This window comes from Emydura macquarii, unplaced genomic scaffold (genome assembly GCF_026122565.2).
Source record: "Emydura macquarii macquarii isolate MOO-44397 ecotype Brisbane River unplaced genomic scaffold, CSIRO-AGI_Emac_v2 contig_2636, whole genome shotgun sequence".
In the NCBI taxonomy this organism is placed as follows: domain Eukaryota; kingdom Metazoa; phylum Chordata; order Testudines; family Chelidae; genus Emydura; species Emydura macquarii.
Genome location: NW_027132773.1, coordinates 21,006,986 through 21,025,449, shown reverse-complemented (window position 1 = coordinate 21,025,449; position 18,464 = coordinate 21,006,986). Strand labels below are relative to the sequence as shown.

At 37.6% G+C, this 18,464-nt stretch overlaps 1 long non-coding RNA gene across 1 annotated transcript in view; it reads right to left on the bottom strand.

Moving 5' to 3' along the window:
- Positions 1-1,608: 1,608 nt before the first annotated feature.
- The window catches only part of LOC137163679 (uncharacterized), an 83,462-nt gene continuing 66,606 nt past the window's right edge, over positions 1,609-18,464 (bottom strand). Inside the window, exons 2-3 of the long non-coding RNA XR_010922778.1 lie at positions 8,248-8,328; positions 1,609-1,739 (exon numbers count right to left, since the gene is read on the bottom strand). This is a non-coding gene — a long non-coding RNA (uncharacterized lncRNA). The remainder of the gene's footprint in view (positions 1,740-8,247; positions 8,329-18,464) is intronic.

Sequence of the window (18,464 nt, the reverse complement as noted above, 5' to 3'; positions counted from 1 at the left end):
TGGGTGGTAACCTTCAGACGGATCCGTTTCAAAGTTGCACTAGACTATAAAAGAGAGGGGTAAAGAACCCCAAGTTATGTTGTCACCTAAAAAGACAAAAAAAATCGAGCAGTTTGTCTTTGAGGAGGGATCCTGACAAGAGAGGTGGTCAGCCATCTTGTTGCAAGAAATGTGTGGTAAGAATCTAACCTTGTACCTGGACAATAACTTATTAAGGTTTTAGCATCAGAAAATGTATTTTTACTTTTGTTTGTAACTCTTTCTAACTTTATTCCGTCTAATGGATACCACTTGAAATCCTATCTCCTTTTGCTAATAAATTTGTTTTACTTTTAATCATACCAACATAGTGCTGTATTTGAATTGATGTGATTGTTAACTCCAGTTAATGTGGCAAGCTGCTGGATATTGACTCTCTTTAAAGGAGCAAACAAACCTTATTATTCCTCTGAATGGCCCAGGAAAGAGCTGGACATTGCAGAGCGCATGGTTTGGGAAAATTCAGGACTGGGAGTGTGTTGGAATTACTTGGCCAATAGTAGGTCAAGGAATCAAGTCTGGAGGATACCAGAGTGTGGCTGGAGTGCACTAAGCAGGCTGCTGGATCAGAGTGCTGAGCCCGAGCTTCTTAGCACACAGACTGTCAGTACATGCTTGTCTGGTGGCTGTCACTCTACTGGTGTGGAGCCATGGCAGCAGAGCATTTCAGGCATCCAGGGTTACAGGACAGGCAGCGGCACAATCTCTCACTGGCCTGGTTTGCACCCCAGAATGTGATGCTGACCTATTTCAATAGTTGTTATGGGAGAAAAGACAACAAAATTAGTAGAAAAAATATGGCTAGTTATTGATGTTGGAAAATGTCATAGCCTCCAAGTGTGTGTGCAGCACAGAACATTTGTCAGGCATATGCTCATGGTGTCCTAATGATAATAGCATCTCTTTCTATTGTTTGATCACTCACAGGCAGCATTAAAAGGTCAGACCATTTTTTACTTTTGATGGATTTATCTGATCCACTACAAGACTGATTTCTTGGGGGGCTGGAGGGGAGGAGCAAACTGTTTTATGTCATTTGGTTTTGCATTGACAGTGGTGATTAAATTTGTGGCTGAACTGTAATATATTGGTGACTCTTTAGAGTGAACAGCTGCAGATGCTTGTGTTAAATAACTAGCTAGCTAGAGCCCATAAGGAGTTTATGAAGGTAATGAACCTAGACTATTTTGTTATGATTTGTATGCACTTGCTGGTCACCACACCACTGAAGAAAAGAAGGACTTATTTATTAAGCTTGCCCACATTGCTGAGTAGTGAATAATGGCTACAGGAGGCTAAGGTCACTGTGATATCTGAAGATATCACACATCACAGGATGAGAAGGCTTTTTAAAGGCAGACACATCACTGTTCCCCTACAGCATTTTGCTACAGACCATTAAGGATTTGGGGGACTATTATAGTTATCACTGTGTGGACCCTGAAGCATCAGTTTCACAAGCTAAATTGGTGACCTGGCAACATTTTCCCAATTATTCCAATAGAAAGATTGAAATTGTCAAAATACCATTTAACACAAATTTGGTCCATGTCTTACCTCCCATTATTGCCTTGAGACTTGTGATGTCAGTGATTTAAACATTGTATCATGTTTCCTCAGACTAATTTTGAATAGGTTGCTATCTCAGTAGTTCAGGGCTGCACCAGACAACGTGTTAGGATCCATTGCCTATACACCATCTGCAGGGATGAGAAGAAGTTTTAACTCTGGTTATTTTATCAATTATAAATAACATCTGGCTGCATTCTCACAACATTTCAAACAAGTAGCCACTGCCTTCTTTGCTCAATCAATTTTCTTTTCCTTTGAGTGGTCTGTCAAATTATCATCCCATTTCTAGTGTGTTCCTCCTTCCAAAGATTTTGAAAATCATCATAATGCTACAGCTCCTGTCTGTATAAACACAGGGTCCAGTTCCGCAGTCCTTAATCACACAAATAGTTAATGAGATGTCTTACCTATATAAGATGTGCAAAATCAGGAACCTGATTTGAATGAGAGATTGGTTGGGTTTTCCCTATTACTACATTGAAAACTCTTAAGCTCGGCATCATACAGTTGCTGCACCGTGACCTTTTTCTTGCATTATAGGTTTAATTTTGTTTAGGCTTGTGTTTGTCATGAAGTGACAAAGATCCTTTTTAGGTTACATGGAGCATCTGAAGGTACTGTTTGGCAAACTAGCATGATCTAAACCATAATTGCTTTTCTGAAGACAGTCAGTTTCACCTCACCTCAATTTACCAAAATGTTACTGCTATTTTTGTGCTGCAGTGCTCTCTTTGGGGATGATATAATAAAATTCTCTAAAATTTGTTACTTCTTCTGCATCTCTACTTTCATGCATGTAAATGGTCATTTAAGTGATTATATGTGGTGCAGGTAGAGAGGTCAGGTGTGAAGGTTGCCTGACACTTTCTAGTATAAGTTCCTATTTCAGTTGTATATAGCTTTGCTAACCTTAAATTGTTTGGGCTGAAATTTTCCATGCTGGGTGTCTGCTAAATAAATAATGACCTTAAAGTTGCTGCTAATACAGGTTGGCCTTTTTCAAAATGATGTTGGGGATAATATGCTGTTTTGTATGTTAACATGTTAAAAAAATGTACAACCTTTTTGTTGAGAAGTTGATGTCTCCATGCTTTAGAGCAAAGGCTTGAAATTTGTCATCTCTGAAAATTCATCCAAGTAAAAAGCCTCCAAAAAATATTAGTTTATACATGCTAGATAGAAACTTGTTAGAAGTTTGTGGCTAAATTATTGGAAGATTCCATCTGCACTGAGCATGCTTCATCCCCACAGCTCTCTTGCTGATTGGACTGTGCATGTGCCATTTCCACAGACTTACTGAGCATACACCAGCCCAGAGTTGCAGCTGCTGAGCAGGATTGTCTCTGCAGTTGCTCCTCTGGATGCTGGGCACTGGAACTAGAACCAGGGAGATTGTTTTTCCTGTGCTTTCAACGCTACCCCCTGCTTAGTATCAAGGCAGTGTAGATGGGAAGGAGAAAGCTAGGAAGGTGGAATGCAGAGTGTAAGGAGAGAGGGAGGAAGAGATGTAGGGCAGGGAGGAAAGCAGCTTGAAGAAGCATTTGCAGAGAAAGTTCTGCTCAGCTCCTGCAGCCCTGGGGTGGAGACCGGGGGAGAAAGAAGCTGGGCCCAGAGCCAGAAGAGGTGACTGGGACAAGAGTAGAGGAAAGCAGAAGATGGAGGCCAGGGAAGAAATTAGAATTAAAAATTAGGAAGTGCCAGAATTAAGATTGCCCATGTATCCTCAGTTCAGCACCCTTGTGCATATGAATTATATGATACATCCTTTAACTACATGATTTCTTTCCACAGGATCCTTGCCTAATTCAGTGCCCAGGATGGATGTGCTCTGGGGATGAAATGTATAATGAAAGAGGCTCATTTGTTGCAAAAATTGGAAAAGTGTGAAGTGAATGAGGCAGGGGACTGCAGGAAGATAAAGGATGGCCTCTTGGGGTACATCTGGTTCATGCAAAGAAAAACGTGAAGCAGCGAGTCTGAGAGGTTGGGTCATTTGACTCAGGCTTGCAGGGCTCAGGCTTCCAGCCTAAAAACAATAGTGTAGTTGTTCCTGCTGGGACTGTAGATCGGGCTGTGAGCCCCTCCGCCCCCACTGGGGTTCAGAGCCCAGGCTCCAGCCCTAGCAGGAATATCTACCCTGCTATTTTTAGCCCTGAAGCCTGAGTCCCATGATCCCAAGTCTTGACCCGGGCTTTGAGACTCGGTGCTGTGGGTTTTCCTTTGCAATGTAGACATACCCTCTGTTAAGGCGGCTGAATGCTGCCCTGAAGAACTGGATTCTACCCCCACCACAGAGTGCCTATATGAAGCTGGACAAGTCACTTAAACTAAATTTTTTGCCTTTGGCCACTGTGTGTTCCTCATTTTCTGGTGTCTAACTTAAGACCCATAGAGTCGAATTTTCTGAAGTGCAGAGCACATGCAGCTGCAATAGATGACAATGGGAGCTCTGCTCTGATCATATAAAGTTCTATAAAAGCCTAAGTATTCTGAAAATCAGGCCCTAGATTTCTCAGATTAGGCTCCCAAAATTAGTTGATACATTTGAGAATTTCAGCTTTTGATTTTCTTCAGTTCCTCATGTGTAAAAAGGAGGGGAATAAGACCAGCTCCCCTGACCGGGGTGTTGTGAAAATCAGTTTACTAATCCTAGAGAACTAAGACACTGTGATGAAAGCACCATAGAAATGGCACAAGGAAATTAATAATTATGTATTCAAATAGAGTTTGGATGGTGTGCAGTAAATAATGCATGGGGCTAAACATTGCATGATGAAGATAAAAAGAAATATTGAATACCCATTCATTGAACCATTGTCCACCCTGAGCAATGAATGAAACAGGGGTGCTGTGGGGGAAAAAAAGCATGTGATCATGTAATTAAAGTCCACGTACGCACAAGGGGGCTGAATTAAAATTGCATTGGCACTGGCAACTTAATTATGGCATTCCCCAACTTTTGAGTACTTGACTTTACAATCATTACAGTGTTTTTAGACGTAATTTTATATGTGATGTGAAAAAAACTACTATGGATACAGTATAAACTCATTCCTCTCCTTCAAACACCATGCAGTGCTCAGAATAGGGAGGAAAAAAGTGCTAAATATATTGTTTGCTTTCCTTCACAGACCTTCTATTTCATTCTTTCAGTTGTTGAATCATTTACTCTTGTTCAAGTGAATCGGTAAGAAACTTTTTTGTTTTTAATTTCAGCAGAATGCTGGTGCTGAGCTCTGTTCCTGTGAGCTCCTGTTCATGTTGAACACTGCATATCTGTAATTTGCATATTTCTGCCCCTTGAAAAATTCCTTAGGCTTTGACTTTAGTTGCCCTAGCTTGATGTAGTGATCTATGCTGTAATTTATTCTAGTCCCCCATATTATAATAATCACCCTAACAGAGCTCAATAAGGAGTTCAATCTGTACCAAACTCTGGTGATGGGATACGTCCTTATTCCAGATGTTTAACACATATTTCAGACTTTATATTCCTTTCACTGGTTATGAATTAAGAGTAAATTGTCAAATGCACCAAAGTGATTTAGAATCCCAAATCCCACTTTTCGTAGTTTAAAACTAATTGAAAGTCAATGGGATTTAGGATCTTAGATGCCTAAGTCACTTTGAAAATGGGACTTAATCACTTTCAAAATGTTTACCCTAGATCTTATATTTTGGGTTCAGTTTCACTTATAACATCCAAGGTTCATTGTCAGTCTGGTTCAATTTATTTTAACAATCATTTAATTATATAAATTCAAGCACTGGGATTGAATAATGGAGATCTAACACCAGTCCAAGAACTTTGGGTTCATAATCCTTAGCAGAATTAAGACTCTTGAGTGTTTTTCATCAGTGCCTTCCACTAGCATGCATCTGAACTGTGTATTTTGAGACTTGGAGAATATGAAACAAATTAGAAAATGTTTCATGGGGTTTTATTAATAGCATTCCACTGTGTTATTGATGAGGGGCATTATACTATTATAAGCTGATTAATCAGATGCAGCCATTTACATTAAAGTATATCAATTCCATATCACAAACATCCCACCAGTTAGAAAAAGGGACATGGAATTTGATACTGGCGTCTGAAATTTTTCAATCTTTGGGAGCAGACTTTTCTTTGGGGAAAGGAAGAAATCTCATCCACTCGAGGGAGATTTAACCATTTCGGAGAGATCATTCTCCAATGAGTCCTTGACAATTAAATTCTTCACAGGAGGGATTGATGTGGATTCAATTTTGAATCATTCTTTACACAAGTCAGTTGAAGTCAGTGGGAGCTTTGCTTGAGTAGAAGCTGAGAATAGAGCTCAGGAGCTGGCCCAAGACTTTTAGGACATGTTGCTAATGGTAATTTTGTAATATTTGATATGGCATTTACCACTTTCCAGCCTAGTGCAATCCCAACTGTAATTCCGTGCATGTGACTTCATGTATTTTAGAACAGTGGCAATTTAGTGATGCCCTTCCTTTAAGGAAGATTATGGTATATGAAGCAAGTTATATTACATAATTAATATTTGATACAGCAAGTTATTAATTTTGTCTGGCATCACATGTCCTACTTTAAATTGAATGCAGAGGACCATTTATTTCTATGTTTTTTGTAACAGGTCAATTTTATTCCTCCCATGAGACACATAAAAATTGAAGAGCGATTTAGTGGAGTGTAGGTTTTTATATATTGTTGCCTTGGTCCTTAAATTCTTTAAAGTTTAATGCTATAATTTCTTGGGTTAAAAAATGGTTCTTATTAGTGCACAGTAATAAAATTCTATATTTGGAACCTTTAATAGTATTCTTAAACCAAATCAGAAGATGTTACAACTGTCATAAATAAGTGGGGAGGATTTTGTTATTTTAAATCAATAGGACATCTGTGGTCTTTTTTTTTTTCTATAACTCATTTGTCATTCCTGAATGTAGTCATAAGAGAGCAGACACTGAGCTGAATGTACATTTGCCCTCTTCTGTTACATAAAGCTGCAGTCTAAATTGCATTTAATTAAAGTAATTATATAGCCACATAGCTTAGTCTTTTCTCTTTCCCATATGTTGTATAACAGTTCTACAAGAGATGCATACTGGGTTAAGGATTCTTCAGTTTTAGAAGCTAATTTAATCTTATCATTAAATTAGGGGATACAGGACTGCACGTGTGCTGCTAAACAGGATTTGTAGACTTTGGAGAGGGCTACTGTCCCTCACTCTTTGGGACAGATCCATTACCCCTCTGTGAGGAATAAATGATTTTAAGAGTGTTAGAATTGTATACTCAGGTATTTAATTTGATGGGAAATCTCTTGTATAGAACTTTCAACTGGTATTGAACTTTCCACTGGGGCGGGTGGAGAAATAACTTGGCTTTGTGCCAAATGAAGGTCTCCTGAAATATGTTAGTTTGGGAATCTTTTTTTAAGATTTTCACTGCATCAATGGTCATGCTTTCTACACTGAAACACAGTGACGAATGACTGTAGTTAGAGCTATGGAGCTAACCAGCTTAAGGCCTTGCGTAAATCCAGCTTGGTTTGGATGATTAGTGGCCAGTGCTTTAGCTAATAATTTCAGTCTGTATTTTATAGAACTGTTGACCTATATGATTCACATAATTCAGGATAGCCGCCAGGTTTTCATGGAACAGAAATTGGGAACACATTTAGGATATTGGGTAATTTCCCATTCTCAGAATAATATTTTACCTCTCTACATCCCTGATCCTGCATTCTTATTTTTACTCATGTGAGCAATCCCACTGAATTCCTTGAGACTACTTACATGAGTAAAGATAATCATATGTGTGAATGTTTGCAGAATCCAAGCCAAACTAATAATTCAAGGCATATTTTATAAATGTAGATTGGGAACCAATCCAGCTCTGGCTAATCCTTTTCTAATATTCTTTTAATAGGTATCACACTTTTTTATAGCTGAAATGTACATTTTCTAACTTGACTTTCCCTGTGTGCACAGAGTTGGCTCAAAGATGGAATTACAAAAATAATGAAAGAAATTATATTTTATTAAAGCTAAGGAGGCATTTCCTCCTTCCATGTAACCTTCAAACAGAACAGACCAATGGTTAAAATGGAACCATCTAAGAACAGTTTGTTCCACAGTATGATGTACCCATTAGGAAAGTACATCCAGTCCAGCAGTCTGACTGGCTGAACATTTCCAAAAGCTTTAGAGTTGTAAGCTAGCATTTTTAATATTGCAATTTGAGAAATTAGTATAATATGGCAAAAAGTCATTAATTTAATTACTTTAGCCCCTCGGGCACTGTTTGCAAACATTGTGTTTGTCAAGTTGTTCATAAAACCTTTTGCATAGGGTGCTTATGATATTTTATGTAAATAGCATGAAACTGCTCACAACTCAGCTACAATATTTCCAACCTTTTATAATTTATAATTATTTATAATTTCTTTTACTATGCTAAATATGCACAACAACCTTTATTTCAGATCTTTACTTAAGGTATTGCCAGCATTATAAATGATCTTAACAACTTTTAATTAAAGGTAATTATGTAAAATAATTATGAAAAGGAGATACAAATATCAGAGTCTCATTTGATACTTCATTAGATAATAATGCCACATTTTGTGATTATAAGATCCTCACCAATATAATGCTGCATAGCACTTGGTAATCACTCTTCAATAAAGGGTTCCATCATCATCTTTTTTTCAAAAGCATTTGCAACTGCAGATAATAGTTCATAGTGCATTTTAAGATGAAAGCAGATATAGCTCCAATGACATCAATTAAATGTTACATAAAATCAGATTAATAAAATCTCAGGCTGCAGTTTATAAATGGTGCTGTGGCCTCTTATGTAAATGAAGGCCACTGAATCTTCTAATAAAGGTTAAGAAATATAAGCTAATCTAAATTCTATGGGTGCACTGCTGTGTTAGACATACAACTTTTAAGAGCTATGATATACATGCATTCACATATACTTTTATAAATACACACAAATACTCTACAACATACATTTTGTTTTGCATTCACACTCACAAATATGTAAATAAAGGCATTTTCAAAACAGTTTTAGACATAAATGCATTATTTTAGTATGCTTATTCATTGCCTCTGTTTAATAAATAAAGTCAGATAGGTACAAAATGCACCTAAACTTCCATGACTTTGAGCTTGACAATATACTTAGACTTCTGTACGGTGTTTGACTTAGTCTTGCATGACATTCCTTTTAAAAAATTAGGACAGTACAAAATCAATACAGGATACCTTGAGTGGACTAAAAACTGGTTAATTTATAGATCTCAAAATATGATCGACAACAGGAGGGACTGTCTCTAGTGGCATCCTTCAGAGATCAGTTCTCAGTCCAATCCTATTCAACACATTTATCAGTGATCTGGAAAAAAATATAAAAACCACTGTCATCTCCCATCACTATTTACCCCTCTGCCAATCTGTGTCATCTGAAAATTTTATCAGCACTTATACAGAGCAGTCTGGATCACTTGATAAATTGGAGTCTGTCAAACAACATTAGATTTTAATATAGCCAAATGCAAGGTCATAAATCTAGAAACTAAAAATGTAGATTACACTTACAGGATAGGGAAATGTATCCCGGAAAACGGGGACTCTGAAAGGACCTACAGAATCACAGTGACTAGCCAAGTGAACATGAGCTCACAGTTCTGTCTGTTAGCTTAAGAGGTCTGATGTAATCTTTGAATGTATTAACAGAGGACTATCAAGCAGGAACAGGAAAGTGGTATTACTATTGTATATAGCATTGGTGAGACCGCTGTGGCAATACAGTGTCTGATTCTGTTATCTACACTTTAAATCATATTTTGAAAACTTGTACAGAATTCAGAGAAAAGCTACAAGAATGATTCAAACTTTGGAAAACAAGATTTACTGACTTAATGAGCTTATTCTATTTAGTTAGTCAAAAAAGTTTAAGAGAGAACTTGATCACAGCCTATTAGTACTTATCCATGATACAAGAGTGCTGTGTGATCTAGCAGATGAACTCATGGCTGGAAGCTGAAGCTAGATAAATTCAAACTGGAAATAAGAAGCAAAATGTTGTCAGTGAGGGCAATTAACTGTTGGATTAGTTCATGAAAGAATGGTTATAGGCTAGAGGATCCCCCTTCTGTGGGAAGCGGTCTGTGGCCATGTGCAGAAGCACCCTGGTGCTACATGTGATGGGATCCGCTCCACTGGAACACACAGGCCATCCTTGTGGAGTTTTGAAGTTTCCACCTTCTGCCTAGCCTCCTCCTCTTTCTCCATGACACCCCCAGCAGCATGGCTCCTTGTCTAACTCTTAGTGGCTTTGTCTTCTCCCCTTCCAGCAGGAGAGAAGGTGCAAAGGGAGAGATACTTCAAGTTTCAATAGTCCCAAAGAGAGCATGACTTGCAGAACAGCTTTTCCAGAGCTCCACTACCCATTGCCCCATCCATCTGCAGGTCTGTCCTGTGGAGATAAAGCAAATGTGCATCCATGGTGTCAGAAAAATATTATGGAGTGTGTAGCATGGTTTGAGGATTGTTTTACCAGCTTTTGCCCCCACAGCAGTGAGAGAGGAAGATATGGGTCAATTAGTTGGATTTTTGTTTGTTTTAGCTGGGCTGCCACATAAGAAAAATGGCATTGTATATCCTTCCTGAAGGCTAAATCCCATGGGGCAAATTAAGAGAAAATTCAGGTTCCTGAACAAACCACTGGGAATAAGAATTTTGGGATGGTTGTAAAAATTCTAACATTATAGACGATGGTGTTTTAGCTATTATATTAGTTACATGAAGAAAAATGTTAACAGAGACAACAATTACCCAAAGAGGTCCCCATTTTTTTCTGCTTTTATCAGACTCATGAACGTGTTAAGATTGCAATTTTTAAATAATTTTTATTATTATATTTCATTTTATTATTATAGTTTATTATTATATTTCAGACTCAGTGTCTGCTGATTTACTCTTCTTTGTCATTAGATGTAGTGTGCTGACATTGCAATTACATGCAATTTTCCTTTCATTGTCACTCTGTATCTATCTCTGCCACCTGGCTGTACTTCTCTCACTGTAGTGAACAGTTGCTCTTGTATTGCTCAGGCATCTGTAAATATGACTCCTGTCTTTGAAAGGTGAAGTACAAGACAAAGCAGAACCACATGGTTCTACTTAACCTTTGTGTCAGGATTTCAGGGACCCGTCCACTGGGAACTGGGGTCCCCTGCAGGACAACAAATTTTAGCTCTCTGGGGAAAACAATGGATCCTCCACTGTGCAGAGCCACTAGCCCCCACAGTTGGGCACAAAAGATCCATGGAAGCTACTTCAGTCCTCCGGCTGAAGTAACAATATACTATGAAGCAGCCAGAAAACAACAGCTCTTTGACTCTTAGCCCTTAGCATGGATAAAATGGGGAGGAATTGACCAAACTCTGGGGAAGCTTCATGTCTCAGGCCATTGGCAGTTGACTACTTAGATACTTTCTCATTCTATTATTGATTCCCTACACACATGCACATAAGTCAACACTCTTGAGGGTGAGTGGAGGCCACATAGCACATAGCATAAGCTGCTGTCATTTATGATGAGAGTTCTGTGGCACCTTAAAGACTAACAAATTTATTTGTGCATAAGCTTTCGTGGGCAGAAACCCACTTAGTCAGATGCAAGTAGGTTTCTGCCCACGAAAGCTTATGCACAAATAAATTCGTTAGTCTTTAAGGTGCCACAGAACTCTCATTGTTTTGCTGAAAACAGACTAACACGGCTACTCCTCTGGAACTTGTCATTTATGATGATATTCTAGGCCCATTTTCTTCTATTTTCTTAAAGAAATACCCACAAGCTCTTTCTCAAATCCATGCAGTGCTTATTCTTGCATTGCTCTTCTGCCACAGGATGGATGAGCTGTGTGGAAGGGAGCAGGGGGCAGAAAGGGCATTTTTTCCTCATTGCCACTTGCTCTTTCTTCTCTCCATATACTCCACTCCATTTGTGTTGCCTTTTTGTCATTTTGCTCTCCTTGCATCACACAATGAAAGGAACGTGAAAAATGTGTATCAATTTTTACTGCCAAGACAGTGCATAACAATGAAATAAATGCAATATGATAATATGCATATAATATGACTCTGTTATTTAGTAGTACATTAATGAAGTTGAAAAAGCAGCATAACATAACAGAAGGCAATTAAAAACAAGACAGGATAAAGAGCAAAGTTGCAATACTGGTAAAATGATTCCTCTATTCTTAAACCTCTGGGATCTCTTACAGAATCCATTTTAAGGATAGAAAAAATCTAATTAGAAGGCTGTTAGCACTCGTAAGTGAAAGCTCAGCTCTGTTCTAAACCAAGATAGTTGAAGTGCCTTCACTGCCTTGTCACTAATTGGTCATATGGAGCCCAGAGAGTTGCTAGGATTGACACAATGAAAATGAAAGGCTATTTTTGAGTCACTGATACTTTAGTAGTGAGGAACTATAGGAAAACCTGTTTTACTGCAGATTCGGCAGTTTCAGAATATTTTCAGTGGCCTAGCAGAAATGCCACGCCACGTAAGTGATGCATTTTTTGGTTTAGTTTGTTTTTCCACTGAAATTCGGTGCAAGTAGGGGACTGTTAACAGATGTGCTGCAACTGACCTAAGAAGTCTTTGGCTGTAGATGTAAATGCAAGAAAACAATATTTCATCTTTTCCAAGAGCTTCTATTTCACACCTGACAAAGCCAAAAATGAAAGCCCCCAAACAGATGCCATTTTAGGATTATGTCTGTCTGAGTTGACTGCATGTGTTAAAACTGTATGTGTCAGAATTGAATATGTGCCATGTAGGTTTAGCTGGTATTCATCAAATTACCTTCCAATCGGTTAATGTGATATAAGATGTGACAAGGGCTTGTCTTCACTTACCTCGGAGATTCGGCAGCAGTCTACCGGAGTTACGCAAGCTACGCGTAAAACTTGCGTAACTCCGTCGACTTCTCTGCTTCTGTTCTGCGTGCCGTCTTCACTGCACTGCACCACTTGAGAAGGTGGTCTTAATGTCGATTTCTGGATTAACTGAGCGGGTCTTCACTGACTGCTCAGTCGATCCAGAGAAGTCGATCTGATGGTGGCGAATTTGCCACCGTCAGTGAAGACATAGCCCAAGTCAGTCTTATTAACTATAAGAATAAGACCCTTTTCCCTGCGCAAGGGAACTGTCAAACATCCCTGTAAAACATCACCAGACATGACAGCCCTTGCTTGGTTCTGGGATAGTATCTACATTGTGAACTATGTGCCTGAGATTCTGGAGATAATGGAGATGGAACACACGCTACAGTAAATGAACCCGTCTGTCTCATGACATCAGCGTGCATCTTCACACACAACATGCAAAATACAATATTATTATGGAAATTGCATCTTGACACTTTGATATAACAAACGTTTTGTGACCATTTGGAGTATGTTATCTAAAACAGTTTATCTTGTTTCAGAAAGAAACAAACAGCAAGGTGACTGCACACAGTGTTACAGTAGTCAGCCAGGAAAATAATGGAGGAACTTTTCACCCTAAAACCATTAGACAATACGTTTACATTATAGTAAACACATAATGAAAAACAAAGCACTAGATAAGGGCCCAAAATATTTACTGGTGTGAGTAGTCTTACTCTCTCATGAGTGGTGCTGGAGAAGCCAATACTACTCCATGCCTGTGTTGGGGACAGTACTGTGCCTCAAGGTCTGCTCTACCTACGTTCTGCCTCAGGGAACATTCCTCTTGGAGTTCCCTTGTACATGCAGAGTACATTCACTGCTGCTCTCCCTACATGGCCAGCCAGCTCCACTGATTACTGTATTGAGAGGAATGGGGTTTCAGGGACATATCCTGAGCTCTCCCTCACCCTTCCCACAATCCTTTGGGGTCTTGTAAGCCATGCAGCACATGGCGGACAAAAGGCACAGGCTTTGGGGCATATGGAAATTGTATGTTTGCCCTACTACTTTGTGGGGGCAGATGGGTGGGTCTTTTTTCCTAAACCCTTTTCTCCCAGCCCCTGCACATCCACAAAGCAGCAGGGCACAAAATCATTATTCCTGACTGATAGATCTTTTTCTAACCCTTCTTTAGAAAGTATTCCTACATTACCAACCGGCTTTCACTCCGTTCAACTAGCTTTACTCAGTTATTGTTGCAGTAGTCATTATACTTATTGAAAAGGCAGATTTAAGGATTTCAGTAAGGCAGAAGTTCATAGGTTTAAATCAGATAGTTTGGTTGGAAGGGTTTGAACACCAAAGGTTTGAACATTATTCCTGACTGTGTATCTTTTATGTATGCTCATGTTTTAAAAAATGGAAATCAATAAACATTCAGTTAAAGAAAAGATTAAACATAAAAAAGGTGCAAAAGGATGAATTCTGCAAGTGCTTCAACACTAAAGAGCAGTAAACAGCAGCAAGGAAGCATCATACCTTGCTATAGGATTTGACATTGTCACACGTTGGGGAAAATTGTTGGCAGCTGCAAATCAAACATTTTATCATAAAATAGATTTTTTTCTCAGTTATTTGTAATTGCATTTTTATTTGGAAGGGTGCTAGGAAAGTTAATACAAGGATGTACAGATTTAAAAAAAAAAGTGTCCATGAGTAGGAATACAGGTAATTCACAGTATCCAGAAAATTGTCCATCATTTTGTACTAGGTATGTCCAGCAATTTAAATATTTGGAAAGGGCCTGATTCTGCTTCCCTTAAAGTCAATGGTAAAGGTCTCTGCTTCAGTGGAAACAGGAGTCAGTCAAAAGATTAAGGTAATATCCAGAAGATCTTTCTAAATTGCGACAAAAAAAGTGGCCAAACTCACCTGTATGTTTAAATCCTTCCCTGTAAGTTTCCCATTCGTTGATACTGACTGAATTTTCCTTGTATGCATCATTCTCTTTTCCTCCTTTTCCTTGTGTGCACTCTTTCTACACACTTGCATATTGTACAGTGTTTGTAGGGATAATTTAAAAATGTGTCAGAGGGCACAAATCTCCTCAGTTAATATCAGATGTTGTTTCTTATAATGCCATAAATTTATTATACTGTTTCTTCCTGTTCATTGCTTTTCAGTAGGTACCCAATCCTACAATGGACAGAGCACCACTTTAAGTATGGGAAGCCTCTACTCCCCCATTTGAACATATTGGTCCAACAGTTGAATTCCCATTGTATCTGTTGAAATTTAAGGGCCAAAGCCCATTGAAGTCAAAACATACTGAGGAACTTTTTACTCACAGGGCCAAATTCTTTCCTAAATTAGAAAAATCCACATAGGAGTTAGGAAATGTGGTGAATTTTAATGTTCAGTGATTCCTTCCAGTTGGTCTAAAGTGATGGGCAAAGAGGGCAGGATATAACCTCTTCATGAGCCCCAGCTTCCAAAGAACCAGGTAAGGGAGTTAATGCCCTAAATCGGAGGATGTCCTGAAATCTACCTAGAACATCTTAAAACATCTGCAGAGGCTAGGGATATCCATGCAGAGAACAATTACCTCCAAACTGCTTCCCAGCAATGGCAGGCAAACATGGAAGCACATCTCCTGAAGGATCCATAATCCCAAGTGATCTCTGTGTACCAACCCCACTATCCTGAACTAAATTTAGGGGTAATCTGGGTATTGCATGAAAATGGAAACTATTCTTTACACATTTATGCTCACACCTGATCACTCCGGCAGATGTAATAAAATTGGTGACCTATTATGGACCCTTTTAGAGATGAAATACTTGTTCTTTTCATGAAAAAAGCAAAACATAGTAAATTATATTTGGCTTTTATGAAGTTTTGCATTCTTACTATTAAACTAAAGACAAATGGGTTACATTTTTCATCTTTATTTTAATTCTTTCTATGTATTTTTGTGGTAATAATAGAAAGAAGACCTTTGGAAAACCTCTGGTGAGCAAAAGTAATACTTCTAAATTCCCACAGATTTTAAACAGAGATCATCCGGCAATATGAACTGAAGTATCCTATTTTTCAAAGTAATTAATTCAAATTTTGTTTGGGCTGGGTTTTTTTAATATTTCTGTTCACTTTTTTGAACAATGTGACTACAAATTGCTTTAAAAGACTAGTAATACTCAAAGCAGAAGAAAACATCCAAAACATTTCACATGTAAAAAATGTTAGATTACAAAAAGAACTATATATATCCTACCTAAATCTCATTGTAAACCTTTCCATATATTCCTCTACTTTCTCCAGATAATACTGCTGCAGCTTCACCTAAGCTTTACTTCTTGTGCCCTAAAAATTCCACAGAGGAATGAGTTTAATAAAGAAATACACAAGTTAAAATATATTTTTAAGATGGTTTATAAAGGTGAAAGATCTAAGAATAATGATGAAGGGAAAATAAGTTCTGGTATTTCATTGTATAACATACTGTCAAAATGTGACAACATATTACCTTATTTATATGTAGACAATTCAAAATGGGACAAAATGGAAGCAGAGGCAGCTGACTCAAGGCAAAATGAACATTTTGGTAATCCAAGAAATGGTTAAATACTGAAGTGAATAGCAGATGCAGCCATTCTAATATTAACTTGCTTTAATGTTTCATTAATATGTCAGTATCTGATCTCTCCTATTTTCCCTTTGTTTTCATTTAGATGAATAAATTATTATTTATATTAACATAGTGCTTAAAAGCTCTATCGGGGGACTAGGACCCCATTGTGCTAGGTTCTGTACAAACACAGAACAAGAAGACACTCTCTGCACCAAAATCTTACAAGCTAAGTATAATAAATTAACAACAACAATAATAGTAATAAATAACACATACCAGTTTTTCCATTTTTTTGCCTGGCATCTAGTTTCCTAGGTAATCATGTTTACTCTTTTTTTAAATATTAGTACAACATTAGCTTTTTCCTAGTTCTTTGGGACTTATCTAATGTTCCAAGATTTGTTAAAAATCAACATTAATGGTGCAGATATAGCACTGTCTTTGGCCAATTCTTTTAACACTCTTGGGTGCATGTTACCTGATCCTGAAGATTTTAAAAGTTGCTGTCTAGCATCCTACATGGTTCCTGATGGAATAGAAAGTATTTCACTATCACTGTAAGATATGAATACATCATTCTGCTTCTTTCCAAATACAGAACGGAAATATTTATTAAATACTTCTGCCTTTTCTGCATCATGATTGACAATCTGACCATCCTTGTCTAGTATCAGACTTATATGTAGTATATGTTAGCATTTTATTTGTTCCTGATATATTTTAAAGAGGTCCTGTTTATTATGGCTTCTTTTATCTTCCTGCTTAACCAGGATATTTTTGTAAAAAAGCATTCTTCTTTCATGATTGCAGAATTGTGGTTATTTGGGCATCTAATAAGGCATGCTTAAACAATTCCCAAATAACCCAACAAATTCCCAAATAACATTCACAGTTTTATGTTTAAAATATTTCCTCTCACTCAGTTTTGCTCTCGATTGTTTTAAGCTTTGTGAAATTGGCCTTCTTAAAGCACCAAGTACTGTACAAGTACTGTACTGAGTACTGTACAAGACTATATTCTTTTCACACATAACAAATGAAATTAGATTGTGTTTATTTGTACCTAGCCAATTGTCACGTTTTAGTTCAGTGACCAATTCATCATTATCTATCAGACTGAGGCCTGATATAAAATTACCCCAAATTGGTTTAAATAATTTTTGTATTAGATAAATGTCATCTATAATTTGTAGAAACACTAAGGAGGTTTTGCCAGTGGCAGCATGAGACCTCCAGTTGATGTTGCCCTGAAATTCTCCATAGTAACATAATTTTTCTTTCTACACATTATAGATAGATATTTAGGGAGATGTTCTCTCTATTCCCTTGTCTGATTGGCAGTCTGTGGCAGACCACCATTAGTACCTCATCTTGTGACTTATCAGTTATGACATTGATACTTAAGCATTCCCCGTCCTGTCCTGTCCTGAACTGTTGGTAACTCTAAATCAGGTAATGGTATCTGTAATATAGAGTACCACCCTCCTCTTTTTCTTCCCACTCTATCCTTCCTAAATAGAGTTTATCCAGTCATTTTGATATTTCAGTCATGCAAATCACCCCATCAAGTTTCAATTATACCAATCATATCAAATTCCTTTATACAAATTAGTATTTTATTTGTTTTTTATTGCCCAGGCTTCTAGCAATTAACAAATTTCTTCTCTTTCTATCCCTTCATTCTTTACATTCATGCTACCTTGAGTTTGATGAGAATGTCTTTGTATTCAAACCTGGAAAACCTCAGAGGAAACTCATTCTTTTTAATCTATAACCAAAGTTTATTTCAGATATACACAGAGGTTTCTTTAACTGGCTAAGTACTGACACACACACTGAGTACATTTACTTACAGGAAAGATTATATAAATATAGTTATAGAGCCTGGCTTTGAAAATGCCAAGAACCACTTCTAGAAAATGACATGACAAAGTAGTCTAAACATTCATCTTTTCTGCACACATAGGGTAACTGATTACTCCAACTTTTTTTAAATACCTCCACTGAGCCAGTAGCTAAACACTTCTTAACTTCATGTGGGCTTTGTTTTGTGCTGAAATTTACATAAGAAATTCAAGTATTGCTGCCTTGAGACAGGATATTAGTCAAGTAAAATATTGGAGTATAAGATCTGGCAAGGCTGAGTCACATAGAAAATAAATGTAGCAAAGGCAGCACAGTGGTTGTCATGCATAACATAAGACTAGTATCAGATTTTGATTAATTTGATAACTTGTGAGCCTTTCTAGAATATAAAAGTAGTCTTAAATAAAATACC